This window comes from Melospiza melodia, chromosome 8 (genome assembly GCF_035770615.1).
Source record: "Melospiza melodia melodia isolate bMelMel2 chromosome 8, bMelMel2.pri, whole genome shotgun sequence".
Lineage (NCBI taxonomy): Eukaryota > Metazoa > Chordata > Aves > Passeriformes > Passerellidae > Melospiza > Melospiza melodia.
In genome coordinates, this window is record NC_086201.1 from 29,060,056 (window position 1) to 29,070,467 (window position 10,412).

Sequence of the window (10,412 nt, forward strand, 5' to 3'; positions counted from 1 at the left end):
ACCTTCAGCCTGATCCACAGAAGACAACAACCTTACTGAACACATTATTTTCTTCCTCTAAAAGGACCAAGTTAATGTTTGGTCAAACAGGAACACGCCTTAGGTAGAGTTTTAAGCATCATGAGCTACTAAGTAAGTTTTTTACTCATACTGCAGGGTAAACCGTTTGTTGATTGCTCTTTTTTGTCCTTAATGAAGAAAAGTGCATAAGTAGAACAGAGAAAATTGCAAAACCCCCAGATATTATAGTTATTGAGCACCCTGAATTCAAAGCAATATGGACTATGCTGCTCACTACAAAACCTGGGGCTCTGTAAAAAAAAATACACCATTGGTATTTGTAAAGAAACTGCTAATACTTGTTTTCTTCTTGAAACACCTGCTTAGAATATCAGGTATCCTGAACTTGTATCTTGTAACTTGCTTCAAGAATGGCAATTCCCATTTTGCCCCTCCTTTTGCAGCTTCATAGACTATTTGGGAACACTTAGGTTCTAAAGTTGTTGTCATTACTACAAAATCATTCTGAAACTTTGCCATCTCCATGGCAACTGGCCTACTTATGTTAAGGATTTTGATACCACACCGATGTTCAATGGCATTGTTAATCCGAGATATTAATTTAATATATCAGTGCTTTACACTGGAGTTTACATGCTTAATCTTTTGGTTATAATAGTGAGAAAACTTTGATGCTGAATAATGACTTGCTAAAGCATTAGCTCACCCAGGGAACACCTACCACAGGATGTAATAGCACAGACTAAGGAACACAGAGTCTTGTGTTAACAAACAGGATGTGAAAGCACTGGTGGGGACAGGTAAACGCTTTTAGGAGAAATTAGCAGAATCTTTCCCCGTGATATAAATGTGGTAAGCAGAATTTGCCCTGCTCAGGCAGACCCCACTGAAATCAGCAGCTGGGATCACTGAAGCCAGGAATTCTGTTTTCCTAGCAAAACACTCAGAGAAGGGTTTGAGGCAGGAGCAGACCTGCTATGAACACCAAACCCAGGGTGCAATCCTGTAGAGCACACATGGTGTGCAGAGGAGCACCTAGTGCTGGTGACCAGGCAGTGCCCAAATGCTCACAGTGTGACAGAGAGGGGCTCAGGTGAAAATTCTCCGTGTTTCACACACACCACTTGTCTTTCTAACAATCCCCAGAGACAGGTCAGGCCTACTGGGCTGGCACAAAGATGGATGCTGTCCTTCAGAATGCACGTTTCAACTGTCCACATGTCTCCCTTCCAAGGGCAGGGAGAGCCTGGAAACCACAGCCAGCAGGGTTTTCATGGAGCAAAACCATGATTCTCTTGCACAGCACTGTGAAAAACCCCATTGACCTCAAAATTCCAAATGCTTATTTTATCCATATCTTTCTGAATGAAACCGCAAACAATGTGCAGTGTAGTGGAAATGTGAAATATTACCCTGTTTGAAAGTGTATTAATCTTTCCTGAACTTTTTAGTGTATATATTACTAATGCCAGGGTAGAGCAAAGGCTTTGTGCTGCTATAGGGGTGGAGGAGAGGAGAAAATACAGCAGTATTTACAAATAGATTCTGCAAACTCCAGTTCAAAAGAGATGACATCTCCAGTAATTGCAGATGAGTACTTTCTTATTTGTTTTCTGCCAGAAATACATTAAATTATACTCACTGCCCCTAGCTAGTCCGTAAGCCTTTTTTTTCTTACTGGCCAGAGTCCCATTCCCAGCAATCCTTTAAATTTCTCATTTTTCATGCAACTACCTTGATTATCTATGCTGTTAGTGTGCTCAGTAGCTTTTTGTTGGTAGAAGGGATCCCAAGGGTATCATTCTTTTTATTACATTTCACCACTGTGTGGAGAGAATAGTCCTTCCTCTTTGGAGGTCAGAGAGAAATGATGTATTTACTTCCTTCTAAATGGAAGATAATTGTGTTCTTGCTTGGCACTGAAACTTTTCTATCAGACACCTTCCTGGAGACAATATTATAAAAGCCAGATTTTCAGCAGATTTGAACACTTTCTGCAGTTCCCCATTGAAATATTGAATTAGATCTGAAATTATTTTCTTCTGCACTCGTGTCATTTTCAGCCAGTTTTATGCCAGGGCCTTTGATGCCAAATTTCATCTCGGGGTGAATTCTTACATGTAGACTCTCAAAAGCCTCCTTTACAATAGACTTGCTGGCTGGCCCTTGGTTCCAGTGGTGCTGCTGGCAGGCTCAGGTAAAAAGCAGGCTCGATGGGTATGAGACCATAAGCACAAACTCTTTTTAAAATACAAGCCTTGGAGCTCCTCTGTAATTTCTACTCCCCCAAAGCTGAATTCTGCTCCTTCCAGGCCTGTGCATTAAAAGGATGAGTACCCCTCTTATTGGGAAGTGTGAATGGAATGAGGAGTGGGTTGTGCTGATGGAGGCACAGGCATACATTCCTGTATGCTGCAGCTGATAAACTGGAATTCCTTGGTGAGCTGGGGATTGGGAATGGATGAATACAATTGCCTAATTGAGACTTTGGTTTTTTAAATCACTTTGAAAATACTTGTGAGTCCCTCCTTTTTCCTCCTCTGAGCCTTGGTGCTTTTAAATGGTAACCAGTTTTGACTCGATACAATCTCACTGGAATCAGTGGAGAATTTTAATTAAATACAATAAGTGTTTAAAACAGGATCCAAATGCTTAGAATTGGGAAGAGAAATTAGGCAACTTTGTGTAGATTTCAAATGAGTTTTCATTGCAGAAATGCACAAAACCTCTGAAACTGTGGGTGTTCTACTGGTAGGTTTACAAATGGCATCAGATGACCTTGGTGACCAACCTCAGGCAATGAAGAGCTCATTTTGAACAGTGAACAATGAAGGCAATAGCTGATCCAATCAATAGTTCCTGAGCTTCCTGTGACCTAAGGCAGATTTGAATAAACCACCTTTTCAAGAAATTATCTATTAAAAAAAAAACTTGGGTTTCTTTATTAAAAATTTATTGTTAATGAAAAAGTGTGACTTTTCAAGGTATGTTGTTTGCTTCTTTAATATTTTTCCTGTTGTGAGAAAGCAAAATGCAAAAAGCTTTTAATTTTTCATCAACAACAGACTTTTCAAGTGTTATCTCCCCTCTCCTGGTAGATACACGTACATAAATTCGATGAGAAAATTTTAGAAATTTAACAGCAAATTTTTACATCTAGCGAGTAGCAACAAACTAAATAAATAATGTACCAAGCAATTGCAGCACATTTATCACAGGACTGTGAGGCAGGTTAATCTATATTATGAGAGATGGGTCTGTTGCCCAGTTCCAGTAAGGCCAAACCAGCTGGTCCTGCTTACAGGAACTGGTAAAAAGCAGGATATGAATGGTTAGGATTCATCAGGGTGATGTACGGGGGAGCTGTGCAGCAGCTCCTGGGACTGCAGCCTTATCTCTGCTGCATATGGTCTGTGCCTCAAAAATTATGCTCCATGTTAACACTGCTTCCACAGGGAATAGAAATAGAATGCTATAACTAAGTAATAGCAAAAATATTTATGAACTCATTTTCTTTCCAACGTGTCGTGTTAATAATGACCGTTTTTCTTTCATTTAATATTTAAAACCCACAAGAAAGTATGAGTAGAATTTACACCTATTAAAAATGTCTCTGAGCTGTACCCAAAAATAGTTACCAGCATTACTACACTGTGTTTTTTTTTCTGTTGAAAAGCTACAAATCTGAAATGGAACATGGTAAGTTTTGTAATGTTCTATAGTGATTAGAATGTCCTAAATGGAGACATGGTCAGAGAAAGAGGGAGCCATGTCCACATTCCATATCAGTATCACAAAATCCTGCTGTTTAACTATACCTAGTGATTACAATTCTGGTCTTAATGTACAACCTAACCCTAAAATGAAAATTAAATGACCCAACATTGTGAAAACTTTATGTTACAGGAAATGCAAGCATATTTTTTACTTCGGAGAGAGTGCTTTCACAGCATTTTTTTTCCACAAGAAGAATGAAAAAAGGATCTTTCTCTTAGGTGAGTCATTGTTATCTAATCTTTACAGTATGGTTTTACCACTTTGTAGCTAGAGAAACTAAACAGGAAACTTCACTTTGCAAGCATAGTAATTTCTCAAACTTTGCATTTTTCCCTATATGTAGGAACTTGCTGATATTTGACAGCAAGAAAAGAGCAGCCAACAGCTCAGACTTAGGGAGACTCAGGGAGAACTAATGGATTCTGTTATGCCATAATAATTCATTAGCAAATTGCAAAAATGTCTTCTTAATGCAATATTCAAACACAGGGACTGAAATTCTCTGAAAAAAGGAATGAAGACATGACAGTAAGACCTGGTATGAAAAATGAAGGGGATAATTATAGACATTTGACATTATAGCTGAAAATATGGGACTTTTAAAATCATTTGAGCCATAAGAAGTCAGATTTAGGTATGTCAACATTAGGAAAATGCCCAAAATGCATATTGTTAGCAGAATGGAGGAAATCTTAGGATCCACAATTAAAAAGCATGGAAAAAATCTGAATAGAAAAATGTTTAAGAATGTGTAATTTGAACTGATCCATGAAGGTTGTTAAAAGCTGCTATTAAGTACACCAATGCTCAGGGCTAATTTTTGCTGTTCTTGGTACTAAATATTGACATTCACTGTGCATGTTTTTCTGAAGTGTTGAAGGGAACCAAGCCCCTGTTTTCCAAGGTACTGAACCAGCATGCAGAGCATTCCCAGCCCTGTGGAGATGTCAATAATTATGTGTATTTTAACAAAGAGCCTAACCTCCAAGTTGAGGTAATGCAGTGTTTATAATTACTAGGAAGTGTTTCAGAGCTAGGTTTCACCTTCTGTAGTGCTGGGTTGCACATCTGAGTGGAGAGTTTGTTCATTCACTGCTGTCACCAGCCCTGTGTGGTGAAAGGTCTTGTGGAGGTTGAAGAGCTCAGTGCTCATCAAGAGCCCACCCTGTACCTGTTTACGGGAGCATGAGACTGTGTCAGGAAAACACTTAAATGTGTCACTTCAGTGGCACTGCTGGCAAACTGAGGACCAAAATAAGGAGAACTGAGCTTCCCGTGGAGAAAATAACTAGGAATATACAGTGAGGACTACAGAAAGAACACTAATTTGCAAGAACAGCCTCTGCAAAAGGCCAACAGACAGCTTCTCCATCCCACGTTTGATTAATAACTGCAAGGAGCAGTGTGACCTTGGTTCCTACCACAACGCTTCACAGAATTCACCTTCCCTCTTGTTTGAAGTACTGGATGGCTTCTTTCTGCTTGTGGCTCAGGAAATCTTAAAAAATTTGTAAGAGGTTGAAGCCAAAAGCAGTGATTGCAAACCTAAGAGTAAATAATTATTCTGAAAGTGAGCTTCCTTCAGAAACTTGCATTTCATTGTATGACTTGTTCCATCAAACGCTGATCTCACTGCAACAGAACTTGACTTTTGCTCTGCTCTGTGGCAGGATGCACTGGAACTTTTTTCTTATTGTCAGTAATTAGTGAAAGAGTAGATATGCTGAAATCCCAGTTATCAAACCGTTGTACTTTAAGTTAAACCAGAAAAATCAGCTCAATTATTTGTCTGAATCTAACAGAGACAGTTGACTTCATACGTTGGATCTCAAACAATGTTACAACAACTGAGAGAATGCAATCATGCAAACCAAGGGAGCAGTTATTGTGGTTTAATTGTCTTCAAGAGTAGCAATTATCATCTGAAATTCAAATGTGGTGCTTATGTTTTGGCCTTTTGGGGAAAGGCACGTTTTAGCAGTCACAGAAATAACTGTCTGCTTTTGATGCTGTATAAAGACTGAAGATTTTTCACTGATAATGCATTCCTGATCTTTGAATGCTGGACTTCAGCCTATAATTGTTGACTGATAATTGTTTTCAATCCCAACAGGTCAAAATGCTTATGTATATTTCAAGAGTAGCTGCAGCCAAAAAAAAAAAAAGACAACAAAAAAAAAGGAATTGCTTTTATCTTTGAATGAGTTGGTGCATTTTGCAAAGGAAGAACATTACACAGTAACTACTCATTTAAGAAGTAATTAACCTTCTTAAGCTATTTGCATTATTAATGTACTAGTTATCATAATGTCCTAATGTATCTGTATTTCCATTAATGTTTTCTTCACTAAACAAATAAAAGTGGATTGAGTAAAGAGATGACATTTGTTTAATCGTTCATCAGAATTCTCTTCCCCTAATCCAAAGCCCTGATAGTTTGCTAAATAGAAACCCTTAAATGGATACCATTTCATGATAGGTTTTGAAACTAATTATATCAAATGTCATAGCGTTATTTATTTAAAAGGCTTTTCAAGATAACTGTACAAGGGGAAAGATCTGGTTTCTTCCTTTTAAAGTGCTTAAAATATTCTATTAAGTTCTTGTAATTTGTTTAGCTCTTTAACAAAAGCCCTCAATCAAGTTTAATTTTAGAATCCTATAAAACGTTTCCTGTAAATGTAGTTTTGTAAAACTGTTTACTGCTACTGCTTCGTGCCTTTATGAAAAGGTCTTCTAAACCAGGATCAGCATAATTCTATGCTTCCTCAGAAAACCTTGGCATGGTTTGCAAATATTGGAGAGAAGATATGTTGCCACAAAAAAACCCCAAATAAATAAAAAAGCCCAAACACATGACCAAAGAAGTCAATGTAATTAAATAAGTTTCTCTCTAATTAAAAGACACAGGTAAATATAAAATTTTAGCTCTGTGCAAAATGTGTTTATACTTTGGTGAGGGAAGAAACTCAGCGTCTTAGGATGTATAATTAACGTTAATCTGGGTCTTCTACACATTATACCACACATAATGGTGAAAGCCGGATGAAATAATATACATTTTTAATATTTTGAGTCCTTGCTTGCTTTGAAATCTAAATTCTTGTTTTATTTCTCAAATCAGTGCCTGTGAGCAGCACATTTAACATCATATTTTTCAGCACTCAGAATTTGTTCATAATCTCATACACAACTTTGAAATGCAGCCACAGGTGTTCCCAACCCAACAGTAGGAAACCCAACACAGAACTGAATGGGTGTCTGTTTGTTTTGGGTTTTTTTTTTATTAAGTATTCTATCATTGATGATAAGAAACAAGTCAGATAGATGGAATCTAAATGTATCTGTCAAATTGCTCCAAGTATTTTAACTGTAGTAGGTGCATGTATTAGAATATTTCATTTTTTAAGTTATGAATCTTTTGAGTTTTAGTTGCCACATTGCATAAAAATTTAATTTTTTTTTGTCATTATTCTCTATTCCTTCATGTTTTGAGCAAATGCCACTCCACAAAAGATTTGAACTAGAGGCTGATGCTCTAGTTGCCATGCTTGAATGTTACCCTGTGGGAAAAAAGGCAGCAGATTTCTTCAATAACCTTAGCTACTCTTTACCTCTCAGCTTTAAGCAGTTACATATAAAAGTGCTGAAATCTTCAGCAAGGAAAAGATGCTCTTTCCAACTCTGTCTCACATGAATCTGCTTGTCAACTGATATTAGAAATATGCCAGTACTAAAACACTATTGAAAAGTACATGCTGAGCATGCTGGCAGCAATTGTGGGTATCAGTTTTAAATCTCTGTGGCCATGAATGAACACATCACTCGGGAGAGCATGTTATTTGAACCCCTGCTAATTACTGCTTAACAGGTTCTGCAAAGATTGGTGATTGCTTCCCTGTTTTCCTTCTCAAACTTCTCCAGGTGCCTTTTAGTTTCACATCTTCACCTTTTTTGGATCACACCTGAATGAAAAGTCTGTTATGCCCTTAGGACATCTGTTCTTGTAGTAATTTTTACCTTGGCTATAACTTTGCAATTATCATCTAAAACTGCCACTAAACTATCCTGCCTAAGTTGCAAATATCAAAAAGGTATTTTAAATTATATTGCTACATTTATAGCCAAGTTTTAGTGTCCAGGGTTAAAAATTTATCCTAGTAGCCTGAAAGGATATTAAGTTCCATTTGGTCAGTTAATGGTGCATCCTCTTTTGTAGGTTAGTATTGAGAAAACGTAGAGAAATAACAGCACTTTACAACTTCCCCAGCAATTTGTGGAAGAAATCTTACTGCAGAAGAGAAAGCAATGGCTGGGGTATTCCAAAGCCTGGAATCAAGGGAATAACCAAAAATCTTGCTGGGGGGTAACTCCTGTTTGTTAGAGGGCACAGAAGAATTAGGTGTTCAGAGTAAGATGGAATTAAGGATCACTTCTGCCAGAGCTCTGGATCCAGCCCCAAGCTCCCTGTGACCATTTGTCCAGTTCTTTGTATGGCTCTGTAATTTAGATATCCACAGAGAAATGCAGAGAAAAGAACTAAATCAGTGTGTCTGAAACCATATTTCTGACCATGGCATAATCCTCCCAAACCATTGGATCTCAGGCTTGTTAGACTTGCACTGGAGAGAGCCATATGGAAAAAGATTCACAGACTTTTTTGCCTTTCATGGTTTTTCCCTTCTTCCCTCAAGTCATATTGGCAACCTGTGATGGATTTGATTTTTTTAAAAATTCTTTCTCCAGTCACAACCACACCAAGTGTTTGGCCCTAAATAATTGATTTTGATTTTGGTGGCAGTTGTCATAAAAATGAAAGGCTGGAATATTGGATTAAAAAAAAGAGAAGTGAAGAATTGAGAGTGGCCTGAACTTTAAATGCATACCAATATTACACAGTTCCTATGAAAACTATTCAGACCCTTCCAACAACATTCATAAATCCTGACATCTCAGCTTAACTACACCATAAATGAAACTGCTACTTAACTCACCTTAACACACAATTTCCTCCCCCTGAAATCCAATCATTTTCAGATTTATAACTGGCAAAGTATCTGTGTAGCTTCTGAAATATCACAAGTATTTGCACATAACCATTCTCTCAGAAATTAACAGAACTGAGATACAAGTTCAAATTAATTTCACAATAGCTTTAGATCAACATTTTTAATTCAGAACCTCATCTTCAGGTATTCTGTCTTTCAGAATCTCTTACAACAATAGTAGCAGGGGTAATGTAACTGCTGACTGCCACTGCAGAATACAACCAAACCATCTGTTTGGTTATTTCTTCCATCAGGTACAATACAAAAATCTCTGGGATCTGAGGCATCTGTTGCTGATGGAAAAAACTGAGGCAGATTATTTTTTAAAGTAATTAAATAGAAGGACGCCCAGTCAGAACACAACATCTTTTGGCTTTAGGTTACCATGCATGAAGAAAGGAGGACTGTTTCTACACTGAAGCTTGTCATTATACCAGCAGTATCTAAGCTATACCAGAGAGGCCCTGAAAGCTAAACTAGAAGGGACCTGATGAAAGGTTGATACCATCCTGATTCCTTAGGGGTGAGTGCAGTTATCAGTAAAGAACTGTCTTTTACTTTCTGTGCCCCAAAGTTTTTTCCTTTCTATGTACCTAGAGGAGAAAGGGTTGTTGGAGACACTTAATATGTTATTTCCCACTTTTCTTCCTAATTTTGGTCTGTATTAATTCCATGTCGGAGTCGTCCATTTGCATGCATCCATATAAATTTCATCAAACACAGTAGCAGGACTAAGAGGAAACAGAAATTCAGTTGAATCTCCAGCTGTGTACAAAAAGATTCAAATGAAAAAACATTGCTTTAGGACCATTGCAAATGGTGTTTAGTCAAATTGAGATAAAAGATATGCGTGGTATTATCTATCAATCTAATGTTATTTAATCTAATCCAATTTAGTAATAGGTACAATACTAAGGAATGAAAATGACATCTGCATTGATCCTGACTCTCTAGGAAGCATCGATTCAGAAAAGTATGTAATTTTCTGTCATCGTACTTGGGGATAAAGGTCTGAACTGTTCTCTGTAAATCACTGTAGCTATATTACTTTATGAGTTGCAATTGTTTGCTTAAAAACAGATGGTGCTCTGAGAATTCCAGAAGGTGTAATGTGAATGTAATAAATTTATTTTCTTTGTACAGGTGAACTAGGCCAGTTTATCTGAAAGGCACTCTTTGTATTCTGGAATTCCAGTTTCAAGAGCGAGAGCATCACATATTTGCTATCGGATTTGTCCTGATGTACTGGTCAGTGACAGAGGTTTTGGGGCTTTGCTTGATAAAGAGGGTAGAAAACTGTAAAATAACAGTTCCTTTTCTCTTTTTTCTCCAGCAAGTCCATCTTTCTCAAGATTCCTACTTCATACATAGGAAGATTAGTACACTTAGCATGTTAATGTTCCAGGACTTTCACACTACTGTATCCCTAGCAAAAAAACTTTTAACCTTCTCTGCCAGCAGCTGTACCAAAGGGGAGAGGATGTAGGAAGGAAAAAGTATTCTCCAGAGTTTGAATCACTTCAGATTAATTGTTATTAGGTTTTTTTTTTTTTTTTTTTTTTTTGG

At 37.4% G+C, this 10,412-nt stretch overlaps 1 long non-coding RNA gene across 1 annotated transcript; it reads left to right on the top strand.

Annotated features, from left to right (window-relative positions):
* The first annotated feature begins 9,242 nt into the window (after positions 1-9,242).
* On the top strand, positions 9,243-10,088 carry LOC134421012 (uncharacterized). The gene is made up of 3 exons (XR_010028491.1): positions 9,243-9,369; positions 9,744-9,819; positions 9,990-10,088. It is a non-coding gene; the product is annotated as an uncharacterized LOC134421012 (long non-coding RNA).
* The last annotated feature ends 324 nt before the right edge of the window (positions 10,089-10,412 follow it).